The 19,611-nt window shown below is 34.6% G+C and overlaps 1 protein-coding gene across 1 annotated transcript in view; it reads right to left on the reverse strand.

Moving 5' to 3' along the window:
* The window catches only part of TLN2 (talin 2), a 528,019-nt gene that overhangs the window by 273,363 nt on the left and 235,045 nt on the right, over nucleotides 1–19,611 (reverse strand). Inside the window, 1 exon segment of the mRNA XM_074294922.1 lies at nucleotides 14,988–15,066. The gene's annotated coding sequence lies outside the window, so the exon portion shown is untranslated.

The raw sequence follows: 19,611 nt of genomic DNA on the forward strand, positions 1-19,611 counted from the left end.
TGCACCAACCATCCTGAATTCCTGGAATGTCCTCCCTCCTTATCTCTACCTTTGGGAATTCATGTTTTCCTTCAAGACTCAGTTCAAGCAGCCCCTCTAAATGGGGCCTTTCATGGGTTCTCCCTAAGTGAATGCCCCTCACTCATGGTTACTTGGGATCTATTTTATATGTCTTTTAAATAGCCTATTTTCTCTCACAAGAATGTAAGCTTCTTGATGGCAGTGACTGTTTTGCTTTGGTATTTGTGTCCACTGTACCTGGCACAATTCTTGGAATATTACAGGCAATAAAAAAATCCTGGATTAAGGTAGAAATATTTATAAGAATTAGCAAATAATAACCAAAGATGCCAGAGGAGACTCTGAAATATCTTAAATCTCTTCTGAAAGGGAACTCTCCAGACAAGTGAAAATCATCCCTAATTGGTGGACATTTAAAGACGCAGACTTCTAGTCTTAAACTCCTCCAGCTAAGAACTTGGCTTGATCAGGAGACTCAAGAGCCTCAAAGCATCTGGGCAGGGGAAGACATTTCTATATAGACATTTCTGGCTAGTTTTCTGCTCCATGATTTGAGTAACTTAACACACTAATGGAAAGAACCAAGGAGAGGGGATTTGTCCCCCAGGCTAAGCTCACTCAGACTATAGTCTGTTTACACTTTAAACAGAAATTAACTATCCCAAATGAATGGGCTCCCTTGATATTTTGTAAAACTCTTGAGAGTCACCCCTTCCATGAGTTTTTGTTTAGTGGATGTATTCAAAATTAAGATGCCTTAAAATTATTATGAAAATTATTTTGATATCAGAGACCTCCTGATGTAATTCATCTGTAAATGGTGATAATAACATCTACCTTACAGGATTGTTGTGAGAAGAAGGCTCATTGCTCAATGACACTAAAAAAAACAAACAAAAATTTATTGAGCCTGAAATATTATGCTAAGTCCTGTGATAGAGAATACCAAACAAAGTATAAAATGTAGTTCCTGCTATTTAGGAGTTTAATAAAAACTTAAGACATCAGAGAAAAAGAAAAAGACAATGAACCAATCAGTTAGGCAAATAAAAATTAAGGTATAGTGGAAGCAACAATAACATTGTGATGATCAACTCTAATGGATATGATTCTTTTCAACAGTGAGTTGATTCAGTTTAGTTACAATAGACTTGGGATGGAGAGAGCCCTCAGCATCCAGAAAGAGCACTGTGGGGAATGAATGTGAATCACAACATAGTATTTTCACCTTTGCTGTTGTTTGCTTGCTTGTTTTTGTTTTCTCACTTTTTTTTCTCTTTTTGATCTGATTTTTCTCATGCACCATGATAAATATGGAATATGTATAGAAGAATTGCATATATTTAACTTATACTGATTTACTTACTATCTAGGGGAGGGAGTGGGGAAAAAGAAGGGAGAAAACTTGGGAATACAAGGCTTTGAAAGAATGAATGTTGAAAATTCTCTTTGCATATATTTTGAAAATAAAAAACTATTTAAAAAAAAAGGTATCATGGAAAAAAAAGAACCTGATCTCAGAAATAGTAAGGTCTGGGCTCAAGTTCCATTTGTGATATGTCCTGTATGATGGGGGCAAATCATTTAATCTTGATATTAATCTCTCTGTATCTTACATAAATCTTAAAAGAATACAAACTGCAGCAAATCAATAGAAGAAATTCCCTTATTGAGGTTTTCATATTCAAATGAAATCATAGGACTGATTATAGAGAGAAATTATGTATTTCTCTACCCAGTAAACAGTAAGCTAGATAGAAGGGGAAGTCATACAACTATTACTGCATAAAGATGAGAAAACTAAGACTCAGATGACTCTGTGGTCATATGGTCAGGAGGTAACATGATGCTGAAATTTGGATTTCTGGCACCAAATCTGATATTCCTTTTGATATTTCCTATTATCAAACAAGATAGACTGTATACATAAAAGAAATCCATGAATTAATAATACAAATGTATATAAGTGACAAGTGAATGGCATAGATGATAATTGCTATGAAATCTTAAGAGACTGTGAGTTGTCTTTAGTAAAGAAGTAATTATGGGAGGGAAGCTAGAGCTGGACTTTAGCAGAAGAGATTGAATATGATGGTGATGATGATGATTAGGAGGAGGAAGAGATGAAGGAAAGTACTTTGCATTTACATATACTTTATGTTATAAAGTACTGTATGCACTTTAAAGTTCAAAAAGCTATGTATATGTGTTGGCTCATCTGGTCCTTATTACAATACTGGGAGGTAAATGAAATTATTATTTCTATTTTACAGATGAGGAAATAGGATGAAAGAAGTTGGGTGACTTGTCAGTCACACAGTCACCATTTGAGCCAAGATTTGAGCTCTTCCTGATTCTATGTTCAGAACTCTATCTGTTGCATGAGCTAGCAGCTTTTAAGAAAGAGGGAGCATAGGGTCCCAAAGATGGCTCTCAGATGAGACTTTATAGGGATGGACAGAGGAATTTAAGAAGGAAAATGAGGGACAGGACATGTCATCAGGCAGGCAGGCTCTGGGCAGAGTTGTAAAACCAATGATTGTTCAGTTGCATGAAACACAATGCATTTTAATTGAATTACAATAGGTCTGCTGACAGGGTACAGTCTGTGAGCATGGAACAGAAGGTCAGCCCAGGTCTATTGCTGAATCAAATCAACTAGAGCAACTGCAGGGGAACCAAGGGCATGAACCTCACCCATGGAGAGGGCATCTACAGAGGCTCACCTAGCCACATGGATACATGGTGGGCAGGACCCATTATAAGTCCTTCATTTATAACTCTTGGCATTTTCCTTAAAGTGCACATTAAAATGTGGTCAATCTGTGGACACATCCATTTGATTGAGGGTCTTTAAGCTATAAGGCTACATATACACCCTCAGCTACTACTATTGGGCAATCAAAGAAAACCAAAAAAAAAAGGAGAGGTAAGAGGTTGGGAGAAGAGGAGGGAACAGGGGAAGAAGAGAAGCAGATGAAGGAATGGAGCCCCTTTTAGCCCATAAGTGAAATCATATTTACTATTCCACCTAAGAAACCTAGTTACCATCACCTTTTCAAAACTCAGAACCAGGTTTAATTTCCAGGTGCCAAATCAAAAGCTGTTACTCTTCGGTGATCCAATTACTGTCACAAACATTATTTAGCATTAAAGGGGAAGGGGTATGAAGGTTCCTTTCCTTGGATGCTCTTCAACAACACCTGGAGAAATGGAGGAGGTCCTAATATCAGACAAAGAAAGCAAGGAGAAAAGTAGCTTTTGCCATTAAAAACAAGTTATCTGTCTATGAAACAAGGAATCCCTGAAAGCCCAGCAGTCAGTCACCCACAAGGAGCTAGCTTTTCCTCAAGAAGGAATAAAGAAATTCAGAAGATAGAATCCTAAAAATATTGTGAGCTCCTTTAGCTCAGAACTATCTTTTGCCTCTTTTCATATACCCAGCACTTAGCACAGTGCCTGGCACATGGCAAGCATTCAATAAATATTTATTGATTGAAAACATTGGAACAGGAAGGTAAGAAGCAGCACTATTTCTGCTGGTGAATCACTGTCTTTCAGATTAATTACAGGGGCAGTGTGGAGTAATGGATAGTAAAACAAGAATCAGAGTCAGAAAGATTTAAGTTTAAACCCTATCTCAAATACTTTCTAGTTGGGTAACCCTAATCAAACCATTTAAACTCTCTCAGACTCAGATTCTTCATCTGTAAAATGGGGATTAATAGCATCACCTAACTCCTTGAAGGTGGGTGTGAAGATTGTTCAATTCAGCAGTGATTTACTAAGCCCTTCCTAATATGCCAGGGTTTGTGTAAGGCTCTGGGAATAGGAAGAAACACAAAAAAATAGTCCTTGTTCTCAGGAAGCTCACATTCTAATAGGGGAGACTATTAAAGAATTAACTAGGGATATACAAGATCCATGAACACTAAATGGAAGGACCAAATGATTTTATTCATGTATGCATAAATATATGTAGGATTTTTTGTAAAGCTTAAAGGATTATATAATTGCCATCATCATTATCATCATCATCAATGAAATTATCTGAATAGTGAGCAAACATTATACTTTCTGTCCCACCAGATAATGAACTATAGGTTATTTAATCTTGATCTCTAATATCAATTTACTTCCTGCTAACTACATGCCTTTAAGGAGGACTCAGTAGAAAAATATTTTCCACAAAGCTATCATCTATTCATTCAGAATTTTAATAATCTTGATAACTTCAAAGAAACTATTCTGATGTTTATCTCTAATTTTTAATAGAAAAGATATTATAAAATGATTACTCTCAATCAAAAATTGGATGCAAATGTAGAATCTGAGAACATACAGCCCCTTCACACTATAGACAAGGAATGCAAGGACAGAAGGAGGAAGTGGTCATAAAGTTAATAAGGAATACCCAGAGAAATGAGCCCAGATTTTACTCCAAACTTTTTTTTTAAACCATATCAAACTGCCTCTCATTCAAAACTACTTCTACAACAAATTATTCTATCAAAATTTAATGAAGATTTTTGGAAAGGTAGATAGTGGCTTTTAGCCCCTTAAATTCTTAATCACTGTAACTTACAGTTATGGAGAGAAGTTCATTGTAATTTTGGTAGTTATGAAATTTAACAAGCAGCTCTTTCCTTTTATGTCACCATAAAGTTTAAAGAACATGGGTTTAAAACATGTGCTCTTAAAAAGGGTAAACAAACTAACCAGATTTGTTTTAATTACATTTTGCCAAGATACAATTTAGGCTTGGGGCATTAATATTAACTGCCACATCAGGAAATGTTAGATAAACCTAAAATTATACTACAACCCTCCTCATACATAAACATGAGGTCGCTTGACCCACTTTCTAAAAAGAATCCAGCTCCCTGCATTAATCTGCAGTGACATTTTAAAAGTTGTTCTAAAAAAAAAAAATCCATTACATAAAAAATACATTTTCCCTTTACACCACCTTTGATTTCTTTACTACAAATAACCATTTCCCCAACAATGAACCTCTATCTAAAACAAAGGAGCCAAGACTTTAATGTCTCCTCTTTATTTTTGCTTCTTGATATACAACTCTTTTCAAAAGTTTGCTTTCAGACAAAATCAATACTGGACTTTTTCAGTAAGAGGAGTAATTATACCAAAATAATATAAGAACTGAACCTAAGCTATACAGGATACAGGATTCTCTGGTTTCTCCCAACCAGTTTTATGAATAATTTTTATTAACTTACAAAACAAAGTATAAGAAACTGACATGAATTAATTGCCCAAAATTTAAAAAAAAAAAAAAAAAAGTATAAAGCTACAGAGAAAGGAGAGGGAAGAGAGGGGAAGAGGTGGGAGGAAATAGGCTGTACTACCAATTGAGTTTTTAATTTCAAGTAGCAAAAAGAAATAAGCAAAATGTCACGGGAAAAACTAGGGAAGGAATCAAAAAGGAGGCTTCAAGAAACTAATTTCTCTGAGGTTTCCAGAATACCTTCCTTTTTAAAAACTTGAATGAGGTTTAGATTCCTTGATGTTAAAGAGGTTCCAGAAATTTTTACTCTGTCCTCACCATACCTGGCCAACAAAATCCTTTACCTGTGCCTTATGATGACGCCTCCTTTCCAGTAACTCTGCCATTACCTAAACTTGAAAGGCCCCTTCTAATATTCATGAGCTTATACACCCAAAAGCATGGTAAAAGGGATAGAAGGCTAGCTTCAGAGCCAGGATTCAACCTCCTACTTCTGGCTTCAGGAACCTGGCCAAGACATCTATTCTTTCAGTGCTCAAAGGCAACTCTAAGTCTATACATTTATAGAGGAAGTTTTGGATTTGTACCTCCCTATATCAAGGAAATAATGACTAAAAAAATTTTTAAACACCAGGAATATCACAATTGCTTCCATTAAATAGGCTCCCTGCCTTCTATGCTTTATGTGATTTCCAGATTATTATTCCTAAAACACTGTGATCTTATAGTCCTCTTCAAGAAATTTCAATGACTCTCTTTTTACCTATAGGATAAAATAAAGATCTATTTCACACTACATGGATAAAATGGCTCGACATGGATAGGATTCCTTACAACCTGGCACTACACTATCTTTCTATACCCTACTTTCTCTGCTGAAGACTCAGCATCATACTTTTAAAAAAACGAGATGATCCAGCTAGATCTTTCTCTTCTCCCCCATTTTCCCTATATGAGCTTCTATTCACTTCCATTTCTTATAAAGAACTGGCCCTCCTTCCTGCCAAAGTGTACACCCTTGGGCATATACTTCTACTTCTTTCCATCCCATCTTCACCAGAAGATTGAATCCTCTATCATTGCAAGCCTCTCTCTAAACTTTAAACTTTTCCTGTTGATGGACTCCTTCCTTGCTGCCTACAAACATACCCAAGTCTCCCCAATCTTTTTTAAAAGTCTATATGATTTGATAAGGGTATATCACTTAAGATATAGTTCTCTAGCCCTCATCTTCTCAGCTAAATTCTTTGAGAAAAAATTCTGCAATGGACGTCACTATTTCCTCTCCTTTCACTTACTTCTAAGCCCTCTGCAATCTGGCTTTACAACTAATCGTTCAAACTACCTTCTCCAAAGTGACTAATAATCTATTAATTGACAAATATCTAATAGCATTTTCTCATTTCTCATCATTCTAGACATATCTGCATCATTCAATATTCTTAATTACATTCTCTTCACAGATAATCTCTGTTTTCTAGGTTTTTGTGACATTCTTGTCTCCTGATTGTCTTCTGACATGTTAGATCCTTCCTACTCAGTATACTTTGCCGGAATTTCATCCAGTTCATGCAGGCTCTGTCCTATTTGTTCATCTCTTTTTCTTTTATACTATTTGTCTTTGTGATCCCTTCAACTGTCATGGGTCAACTGTCATCTCTATGCAGGTGATCCTCAGATCTATAAATCCCCAAAACTCTCAGCAGAGAGTGAGTTCTAATGTAAAGTCTTTAACTGTCTTCTGAACATCTCAAATAAGAAGTCTCAAAGGTACCTTAAACTCACCAATTCCTTCAAACCATCCCTCCTCTCCATTTTTCCCTATTAGTGTCAGCTAGATATCCACTAGACAGTGGATGGAATACCATGTCTAGAATCAGGAAGAAGAGTCTTCCTGAGCTCAAATCTGGCCTGAGATACTTATTAGCTGTGTGACCCTGGGCAAGTCACTTAATGCTATTCTTGAGTTATAAAATGAGATGGCAAAGGAAATTGAAAACCAGTTCAGTATCTTTACCAAGAAAACCCCAAATGGGGTCAAGAAATGTCAGAGAGACCAGTTAGAAAGCTATTGAAATACTCCAGGTAGTAAAAGTCATGAAAGAAAAATAGATGAAAAAATATAGGGAAGTAAGAAATTACAAGATTTGGGAGTGTATTACTAGGAGTATCATAGTATGTTGTGTTGTCATTTTTTTTTCAAAAGCACTGAGTTCAAATCCAGCCTCTGACATATACTTTGACACTAAGGGACCTTGGGCAAGACACTTCAGCTTTCAGTGATATAAGTAACTAACCTTAAAACTAAAGAAACACTGCTGCAATGCTAGAAAGAATTTCTTTTTCCCACAAAAATCACAGACTCAGGGATATCCCTATAGGTTAGTTAACATTGTTTCTACATCACATATACAGATTATAATGCCAGTCTATTATTGTATAAATGCTCTTTAATAAAACTGTTGTTTAATAAAAGATTTCCCTATCTGCTTAAAATGTTTGGTTCTTCAAGTAGCACAATAGCTTGTATATAGTAGATACTTAACAAATATGTTAAATTAGATTGGATTAGTTGGATTTACATAATTTACATAATCTCAACAACAATATTAAAACAATACTAAAAGGGGAAAAGTTAATACTGGCAATTCATGCATTCAACAAATATTGATTAAGAATTAAGTGTGTAGGAGACCAGAGCCTGAAATTACAGATGCTAAAAATGTACCTATCATAATCCTCATTTCCAACAAACTTACAATTTAATTAGAGAGATAAGATATGTAAGCAAATAATTATTATAAAAGAGAGCATTTGTGTGGGGGAAAAGTAAAAATGCTATAGTCCAGAGGCTGGGAAGGTCCATTCTGGCAGGAATAAACAAGGAAGGAATCCCAGTATATAACAGTCTATCTGAAGAGAAAAGAGTAAGCTAACTAGTTAATATTATGATAGTTATTTGGGGAATAAGATTTTTTCACTGTCAATTAATTAAAGTGGCATCATGACTCACAAAATAATTTAGATATGATTACTCTCAAGGGAACTGCTAATCAAATTTCTATGTCCACAGATTGAGACAAAGGAGCCTGAACCAGAGGTGACCTTGTCATGATAGACTTAAGGTACAGAGAGAATATTGTGTTTTCAATCTATTAGCAATAGTTATTTAAAAAACAATAACAAAAACAAAGCTATTTAAAACCCAAAGACTTTTATTTTCAAAAATATTTTTGCCAGAGGGCATGGCTATGGATCTTATGAGTTCTAAATAAATATATTAATTAAACTTCGCTGAGCTCTGGGTATTCTGAATCCAGGCTTCTATTAAGAATACCTTAGCGATAACAAGGATGATGCAATGGCCAAAACTGGACTTTTATAAAATTGGACATTCTGCAATTATATGAAACTTTCCAAAGGATAAAGCAGAATGGTATGAGAATTCTGGACGCCCTAGACTGTGTGGAGCCAAGAGCTCTAATACTGGCAGGACTGAGTCATTCTATCATCCCTTAGAGGTAAATAAATTGAGGATTACTTATTTGTGGAATTTTTAGTGGAGAGGAACAAGAAAGGCTCTTTTGATTTGGGGTACTTCATTCACCTAATGAAACCACTGGGTTCTGTCTCTGTGTGTCTCAGGATGCATTTCAATTACTTGGCTAAGAAATTGAAATAGTCTCATGACCCAATCTGCCCTCTGAAATATCTGTCTACACTATCAAATTAATTCTCTTAGAAATTCCATTTGTATAGATTGGGCCCTATATACTTGGGAAAACATTTTAATATATAGCAGTACAAAAATATTTCATATATATATACACCAAACACAAACATACACACATATACACACACACACACTAGGAATGAACTATGAGAATTTGGCTCCTGGCTAACTTTAATGTGGATTACTTACTTAACATTTGTTGCTTATTTGTTAATATTATTTATTAATATATTAGCAAATTAGAACCAACTGACAAAATAAGCAAAACAGACTAAATTGTAGGAGTATAGGTTTAGAGTTGGAAAGGATTTCTAAGGTCCAATCCCCTCATTTTACAAATGAGAAAACTGAGGAACCAGAGTGGTGGGACAAGTCGAGCAAATCTGGGATTAAAAATGGAACAGATTTTATATATCATCTTATTCAGCATGCTAGTTTTACTCAGAATACAGTTGCAGGGAGAAATCAAGCAACATACCCAAAGGTACAGATCTATAATACATCAGGACTCAAATCTAGATGCTTGGACTCCTAACCCTGCTCTCTTTTCCAATGTAGCAGTGGACCTCTGATCTGAGAGGTTCCATCACGTCTCTAAGATTCTACGATTCTGCAAGATTATGAGTCATGGTTCGGAAAGTACCCACTTTCCATTTGCTCAGTAAATTGGTGAATGCTTCGATTACTACAGCTATACAATGACGTTTTAGCACTATTGAATTAGCATGATATACAGACCCATTACTGCCAAAGTCAAGGTCAAAGTACAGTTGCTTGCCATGTGAGATGTTCTGAAATTCCAAATACATCTAAGTCAATAGATCATTTAGTACATTAAGAATTTGGGGATTTAATAAAGCCTCTAAGCACATAGCTATAAGCCACTGATATGGCAATTTTCCCCCTACACTTAAGGATATAGGACAATTCTGGATAGCTCAAATCCCATTATCTTAATTTTTTTTTGGTGAGCAGCCATATTCTTAAGTTGCAAGGGAATTCATGTGGGTTTGCTAGAAAGCATTCTTACCGTGCTCTGCACTAACCAGCCACAAGCAGCTAATCACCAGAACTTCCCACAAAAGCTATTTCTCCAACCTTACTCAATTGAGCTGGGATCAATCCAAGGTTCAAATACATTGTACATTAAAAGGGGGGGGGGTCCTACAATAGTTTCTATTCAGATCAAATCTACATAATGGTAGATTAAGGAGGGACATTCCATTATAAGCCACAAGTTTTTATATATGACAGCAAAATCTGAAATAGCATGACTATTTCTAGAACTTTTTTTGAAAAGTTAACAAAAAGGAAATACAGTAACAATCATTACCCTTTCCAGAAACATGCAATCATAGTGCAAAACCTATCCACTAAAAGTAGGACTGTCTTATAATAATAATGACTAATATATTATCACTTTAAGGTTTACAAAGCACTGTATCAATGTTTTTCTATTTGGTCCTCACAACAACCTGTGAAGTAAGTGCTATTACTATCCCCATTGTACAAATAAAGAAACTAAGGCTGAGAAGGATTAAGGGAATTGACAAAGGTCAAATTGCTAGCATGTAAGGCAGGATGTGCCTATGTGGCCCACAATGCTTCCTTACACTCAATCAAATTAAAATCTAACTAGAAAATAATTAACAAAATAAATCAATTAATAAAGAAAAAAACATATCAATGTATGATTTTTGAAGCTGAGATACAGCCTACAGGGAAACTTATGTACAGTTTGGTGGCCCCCATTTCTATTTTGAATTTGACACCTCTGGTGAATTAGATAGAAAACCAGCCTTAGAGGAAAGAAGACCCAGGTTCAAGAAGTTACCTGTGTAGTTTAGGGCAACTCAGTAAATCTCTCAGTGCTTCAAAACAACTCTCAAGTTTCTAAGCTACAGAACAGATACTAAGCTACATCAGTGGAGCTCTATCCCTCACTAGGAATTACTTCTACCAGTTTTCAAAGTGTGCTTTGAGTTCCCCGGACACTTTCAGTGGGTCTATGTGATAAAAATATTTGTCATAATCTGCCAAGATGCTTTAATTTCTAAGATAGCAAATATTGCTATGGATCACATAAACAAAACCTCTTGGGCTTAGGGAGAGAAAATAGTCTCAATAATTTTAAGACAGCAAAGAGATTCAAAGCCTAAAAGGTTTGAGAATCACTGCCCTACACTGGTGAAACGACAGGCCACTTTAAAAAATTGGATCAGGCACTGCCAGAGAGGTGGTGGCAAAAATGATCTTATCCATGACTTAAGGACCTTACATGGAAAATTATTCTCTCAGTTCAGAAACTATGGAAGGGACACTACCTTACCAGGTCAATATTCTAGGGACTTTAAGTCAATGGTATTTCATTAATTTTTTTTAAAGGAAATTCTTATCTTAGATACCTTTGAGATGACTTCATAAGTTCTAAGAACAATTATTTGACATACATAATTCTCCAAAAGGCACTGCTCAAGGAAACTGGTGGACTGGTGAGTTTAATTAAGAAAAATAGCTGAGGGAATATTACTGTTGTTGTTGTTATTGTTATTTTTATTCTGAATCATTCACTGAGAGGCCAAGACGTGCATTCAAATGCACAGCAGAACATGTGTGCCTAAAAAAAATGATCAGCTGAAAATGACAGACAACTCTCTCTATCCCTCCAAGGATATTAAGGAGGAGAAACTGATGCTGTCCATGAGAAATTGCAATCCAACCAATTCTGCAAATAGAATAGTGGCAAGAATACAAAATATTACATTTTTAATGAAGGAAAGGAAGTACAGGAAACAACTTGTCTTACTGATTTAAAACTCATCTTGATCAATACATTATGACCTTTCCCTATATACTATATTTTTCCTCAAAGCTAGAGCTGTTTCTCAAAAATCATGGAGCTATTTTCATATTTTCCTGGATAACTAGGGTATAGGATATCGCAGGGACTGAAGATCTTCCTTGAAATCTTAAACGATGGGATACTTATTGACCCCACAAGCTCAGACATTATAAAGTAGTTTTGTATGTGTCAGCAAACAGCCAATGAGATAAATAAGTACAGGAAAAGATATTTTTTGCTCCTCACTTTTTCCCTTATTGTGACAGATTTCAAATGGCTTCTATATGACAAAGAGGAAACTAAACTAAGGTCAGAATGGTAGCTTATTCCAAAACTCAGGTTTCAAATACATAATCATGAGTCATTAACCACAGCATTAAACATATCACTGTAATCATATTCACTGTCTTTAAAAACAAGAACAACAAAGTAATGCATAATTTTTAATCTTGTGAAGAACTAATGGCTCATAGCTGCCTGAATATTTTAATTGCTGATCCCTACCTGATTTCTCCCAAAGCCCTTCAGAGAGCCAAGAAGATGTGGTTGTGGTTGATTACCTCATTCATTCACTCAACTCAGATTTTTGTTCAGTTCCCTCAAGGCAACGTATGCTTTCTGTGCTTTTAGACTGGAACTTTAACATGGTTTACATCAAAGCAAAAGAACTAAATAGCATTAGTTAATGAATTTTGATTTTTACTGATGTTATTTTACTTTCAGTGAAGCCCTAAGATTCCTGTATTCATTTTCTACTGCTTTACCTTCTTTAAACCCATTAAAAAAAGAAGCAGGGATTATCTATGAATTGAAGAAAAAACAGAAATTAGTCAATGGGTAAAGACTCCTTGCCAACAAAAAAAGTACAATTAGCTAAAATCTACCAAGGAAAGGCTCACTTCCAACATTCTCTAGCAAATAACCGCAACTGCCAAAAGGACACAATACCCTGATGGAAATTTTTGAAGATGAAATATAAGATACAGCATTTAGTAAATAAAACGGGCAGGAGAAGATAAAAGCCCTGATTTTTCTTAAGGTATATATGGAAAGTCAAAATAATTAGAAACTGAAGTGACTTTATGATGTAAAATAAAACAATATTCTTCATAAGATTGACTTTCCCTAATACTGAAAAATTGCCAAAACAATTTTTTAAAAAAAATTCTTAACTACCCAGGATCAAATAAAATTTGCTGACAAAGAATGGCTAGAATGACAGGGAAAGACAATGTGGAATGTTGGAGGGGATGTGAGAAAACCGGGATACTGATACATTGTTGGTGGAATTGTGAATACATCCAGCCATTCTGGAGAATGATTTAGGACTAAGCTCAAAAAGTTATCAAATTGTGCATACCCTTTGATCCAGCAGTGTTACTACTGGGCTTATATCCCAAAAGAGATTATAAAGTAGGAAAAGGGACCTGTTTGTGCAAGAATGTTTATGGCAGCCCTTTTTGTAGTGGCAAGAAACTGGAAACTGAGTGGATGCCCATCATTTGGGGAATGGCTGAATAAATTGTGGCACATGAATATCATGGAATATTATTGTTCTGTAAGAAATGACCAAGAGGATGATTTCAGAAAGGCCTGGAGAGACTTACATGAACTAATGCTGAGTGAAATGAGCAGGACCAGAAGATCATTATATACTTCAACAATACTATATGATGATCAATTCTGATGGACATGGCCCTCTTCAACAATGAGATGAACCAAATCAGCTCCAATAGAGCAGTAAGGAACTGAACCAGTTACACCCAGTGAAAGAACTCTGGGAGGACTATGAACCACTACATAGAAATCCCAATGCCTCTATTATTGTCTGCATGCATTTTTGATTTCCTTCACAGGCTAATTGGACACGATTTCAAAGTCTAATTCTTTTTGTACAGCAAAACAACTGTTTGGTCATGTATACATACATTGTATTTAATTTATACTCTAACATATTTAACATGTATTGGTCAACCTGCCATCTGGGGGAAGGGGTGGGGGGGAAACAGGGGAAAAGTTGGAACAAAAGGTTTTGCAATTGTCAATGTTGAAAAATTACCCATGCATATATCTTATAAATAAAAAGCTATAATTAAAAAAAAGCTGACAAAGCTGGGTCTGAAGTCAGAAAGATATGAATTCAAATTCAACCTGATATTTACTAGTTTCATGACTCAAGAAAGTCACTTGACTTCCATCTGCCTCAGTTTCCTCAATTGTAAATTGGGGATAATAATAGCACTTATCTTTCAGGGTAGTTGTGAAAATCAAAGGAGATATTGATTAAAGAAATATGAATTAAAACAACACTAAAGTACTACCTCACTCCTATTGGAAATGACATGTGCTGGAGATGATGAGGGAAAATAGGTTCACTAATAAACTGTTGGTGGAGTGGTATCCAATCATACTAGAAATCACTTTGAAACTATGTACAAAAGGCTACAAAACTATGCATATCCTTTGACACAACAGTATCATCTCTATCCCAAAGAGATTAGAGAAAAAGGAAAAGATTTATATAAACAAAAATATTTACAGCATTTCTTTCTGTGATGGTTAAGAATTGGAAATTAAGAGAATGCTCATCAGTTGGAGAATAGCTGAACAAATCTGTAATGGAATACTATTGTACTATAATAAATGGCAAAGGTGGTGGGGAGGGATGTTTAAGAAAAAACATGGCAAGACTTATATGAACTGATGCAAAATAAAATAAGAACCACCAGCTGTTCACTGTGTACAATAATAGTAATATTAGATAAGGATCAATTGTGAAAAGACTTGGTTATTTTGATCAATACAATAATCCAAGATAATTCCAAAGAATTCATGAGAAAGAAATGCTATCCACCTCATAGAAAGAACTGATAAATTCTGAGTACAAAATAAAACCTAATTCTCTCACTTATTTTTTGCAATATGGATTAATGTGAAATTTTTTGCATGATTTCATGTGTACAATTGAAATCATTTTGCTTCCCTTGTCAATGGATAAGGAGGGAGAGAATGTGGAACTCAAAATTTAAAAATAAAAGAATGTTAAAAGCAATTAATTTATTTCTTAAAAAGGACAAAATAATTTACATGAATGAAAACTATCATTTCTATTATGTCCATTTTATTTTCTATAAATATCTTACCTAAATTTTCAGTTCATGTAAAAAATCCAGTTCTCCGAAATTATCTTTAAAAGATATAGAAGATCTCGAGTAGCCATGCCTGAAACAATAAAAGGAATCACTAAAAATCAGTGTTATAGAAGCATATATTCATGCTCAGTTTTTTAAAAAATACTAAATATAGACATTTTCCCTTTATACTAAGCATAGAAGGAAACAACTCAGAAAAAAATGAATTTCTATTTCCAAATAGGAGTTGGGAATTTGCTTTACCAACAGGGAATTGATATCTCAAGATATTCATTTTGGAAAATAAAATTATATTGTTTTTGGAACAAAGGCAAACCATAATTTTTCAGCCATGTGTTAGGAAGGACAAAGACTGAATAAAATGAAGTATGAGAAAATATGTCTTTTATCCCCCTGCAAATGTAAATGATGAGAAACCATCAAACTTATCAATATTCACTTATATCTGATAAAGAATCTCTCTTTGAATTAAGGCCTTCTAGAAAAAGTGGCTCATGATTCTTTCAGGCTACAATTGCATCCCACCCCAAAACAAATAAATAAATTTGATCTGTGTTATGTATGCATACAACTTAGGAATTCTCTGTAAAATACAAGATAAAAATCACTGTTACTTTTTATTCATGTATGGAAACCATAGGGAGATAGAATAATATATTGAAGTCAGAGACTGGTTCACAGTTTTGTATACAGAAAACCACAGCCAGTGAGACAAAATACAGAAAATTAAGAACCAAAAATAATGCTTAAAACCAAATAGACAGTTACATAATTAATAACAAATGATATTAGCCATATAATTATAAAAACACTCACATGTATCCTACAAGAATAAGTATTCCTCAATTCAACTATATTTACCTCTGACTTTCCAGAAGTCCAAAAGAAACAAACAAAAGTGAGTATTGTAGACATTAGTCATATAATTTTATTTTTAAAAGATATCTTAAAGAATGTTGAAGGGCAACTTGATAATGTAACAAGAATATACGTGTGTCAAATGAGAGTAAGAATAAATTGTTAAGTAATAGTAAGAGAAGTTACATAATAGCTGAAAATAACTGAAAGCAACGCAGTTTTGGTGACCTGAAAAGAGAGGAATGATGATGAAATGATGAAATGTCAGAGGAATGAAGAGGAAATTAGAAGAGTAAACTGGTGCTGTCACTTTACTTTAACAGCCTAAACACGAGAATCCCTTACCATTGGGAAGGCAAAATAAAACAAAACATGATAATTTGAGGAGTAGGGGGAAGGAGAAGAACAACCCAGAATGGATATAGTATAGGTAAAACCACAGAAAGCTTTGTCAAGTTCTAGAACCGTGGACAAGTCCCATAAAGCATATGATTCAAAGATAATGATAGCCACATTGGCATATTGATATTTCAAGTTTGCCTATTTTAAAAGTCATTTTTTGTTTAAAATAATTACTGCAAAGTCCAAGTGATAAATCAGCTGAACTTGGAACAAAGAAGGTATTGTGGAATCGTGGAAGGACCTCTTAAAAGGAAGGCCTACAGAGTTCATGCCAGCTCTACCACTAATTAGCCAGGTGATCTCACATAGTAAATAAGCATTTCACTTCCCAGCCTCAGTTTCTTTATTTGCAAAATACAGAGATTGAGCAAGACAACATCTTAAGTCCCACCTACCCCAACCATTATATCAATGAACTCAACTCCTAAATAGATGAAATCACAGACTTGAGTATGTGAGTACATGAAGTCCAAGGGGATCACTGCTGGGGTTAAATAAGTAGGTAACTCTTTCGGGGGAGCTGTCATGATGACAGAAGCTCAGTGTTGGATAGAACTTCTGCAGTCATCTACATCTGAGTAGGAAATTCCTTTTGAAATTTTCCATTAAGAGGCACCTCCCCCATTTGAAAATCTCTAGTAGCTGAGGATTAAATGACTTCTATAGCTATCTCATTCCTGATAATTACCCAATGGAAGTAGTCTATTCCACTTTATTGGGCTTTAATCATTAGGGAATTTTCCTTTCATTAAGTCTACCCCTCCTCTGAAGCCTGGCAGTGTCCATTCAAGCCAGATGTATTAAGGGCCTAACTCAAGGGATGGCTCAGCCAACTGTAAATCATAATCTCTGCAATGTGCTTTCTTCACCTGCTTCTGTGATTCTAATCAAGGACTTCAAGAAGCAGTCAAGCTAACATAGGTGTGAGACACCACTTTTGGAAAAAAAGTCTTTGAGGCTGTTTTGCATTTTCTTTGTTATAAGAACCTGTTTTACTGATGGTGGAAATAGTATTATTAAATGAAAAGAACATGAAAAATCAAAGCAGCAAAAAGACATTAACAAGCTAGCAAAAAATCCAAACAATAGCTGGAATGGATTGGTATAAGATGGAAAGGGAGAAGTTTGGAGGAAAATTAAAGTATCATTCAGCGTAGTATGAAAATTAAACAGTGTATCCTGGACTAAAAAGAGATTAGACATTGATTGGAATGAATGATGTAATGAATTATTACTTAATATACTTCTCCCTTTCACATCCCAGGGGATATAGGCACAGCACCCCTATTATTGGAAAATCTATGTAAATTTTTTGCCCCCCCTTCAAAGCCATTCCAATTCAGAAGTCATATAACATCCCCTAAGAATTATGAGTTTCTTGAGGGCAAGGATTTCCATTTTTGTCTTTTTTATTCCCAACTCCTAGCACAATGCCTGGAATTTCAGGCATTCTTATAGATTCTTGAAATAAAGTTATGAATTATAATTCCTTATTTTATAGTAAAAGGATGTTCAAATAAGCAGTTCTGCCCAAGCCTTGGACACTGAGGGGCTAATGGTTACACAGAGTTGAGGAGGAAAAAGCCCACAAACAGTCCTTAGAAATGCTGGCCATGAATGTGGATAAGATAAATGCACACTGATGTGTTTTAAGGAGAAACTAATATTAAACAAATATTAAAAAGGGTGTATGAGCAATACTGCAGATTTGAGGGCTACTGTTATAGAGACTTGGGTGGGTCTCCAGGCCAGGAAGCTGAAGAGCCCTTAATGTTTTTTTTGATTTTCAGTGAGATGATCTCTTCAGGTCCTGAACTTGCTTTTGTGAGAATTATGCAACTGTACCTAAGAAAATCACCTATGATACATATGCAACATAAACACATTCAATGTTAATAGCTTTGCTACTTTTTCCCCCCACTTTCTCCTTTAATCATTATGTATATTAAAAATACATACACAATCATCCAAATCTATGATTTCTCAGCTATTTTATCTGACATAAAATTCATCTTCGGTCAAAGATATGTGAATAACAAAAATGAAAAGCATAAATCTAATACAAAGGAAGTATTATAAAAACTTCTCCATGAGGCATCCAGATTTATTTCACCATAACAAAGGAATTGATTTTGGGAAACATGAATAAAAATGAAAAGAAAGGAGACATATTGGATCAGATGAGCCATTCCTAAGGTTAAGATTTTATTCCATTCCACTATATTTACTCAGTTAACACATTTATTTTTTTTAGGTTCTATTTATGTATGAAAGTATTTTTCTCCTTAGATTGTAAAATGTAGAATTATTCTCACAATAGGTCCATTATGTTCAATTTATTTTCTACAAACAGATTTATTCTTTTTAATGCCTATTTTCAAAGTTTCAGGAGCCTTGTATAAAACCTGAAACCCCTATAAAATGATAATTATAAACCTTTTTGAAAAGCTTTAATATGGTTTAATTACACAAATCCCTTCATAAGGCTTAATAGAATAAAAAATTTCTAATTACTTTTGCTCTGCTCCCATTTCCTCTGTTTTCCTTCATTAAAAAAAAAAAATCCCCAAGAACCAATAGGTAAGTATTATTATTATTGCATTTCACAGATGAGTGGGAAAACAAGACAACTCTGCAATAAAATGAAGAGCCATATAGAAGCATCTCCAGCCTCCAACATCTCTGCTTTTTCCTATTGAACTTAGAAATTGTGTTTAATGCAAAAGAAAATGATTTGCCGAAAGAAAATCAGTACTTAACAGTCTACCTTCAAAGCAATTTTTTGCAGGATGAAATGTTTCCTAAGGAGTAAATAATTTGAGCCATCTAGTTTGAACATAATTTAATGTAATCTGAACCATGTAATAGTTTAATACAACATATGGAGATATGTGTGTGTTGTATATCATATTATAATATATATATATATATATATATATATATATATATATATATATATAGAGAGAGAGAGAGAGAGAGAGAGAGAGAGAGAGAGAGAGAGAGAGAGAGAGGATATGCATGGATGTATATATGAATATAAACACATACATATATGTGTATACACACAGATTCCTATGAATATGTACAACACAACACTATATGTATGTATACATATATGTGATATTCAACATGCCATTGAATCAACATGTATACATAATAAAAACAGGTTCTCAGATGTGAAAGGACCCTAAGGTCATCTAATGTCACCACTTCCTAAAAAGGACTCTCTTCTACCTTACCCCTAATAATATCTTACCCCTAATAATTAGACACCTTTTTCTTTAAGATCTCATGGAATCCCCTTCCTTGTAAGCAGCCTTTGGAGTAACACTAGACATTAGGAGTTGTCCTTACA

This window comes from Sminthopsis crassicaudata, chromosome 2 (assembly GCF_048593235.1).
Source record: "Sminthopsis crassicaudata isolate SCR6 chromosome 2, ASM4859323v1, whole genome shotgun sequence".
Classification (NCBI taxonomy): domain Eukaryota; kingdom Metazoa; phylum Chordata; class Mammalia; order Dasyuromorphia; family Dasyuridae; genus Sminthopsis; species Sminthopsis crassicaudata.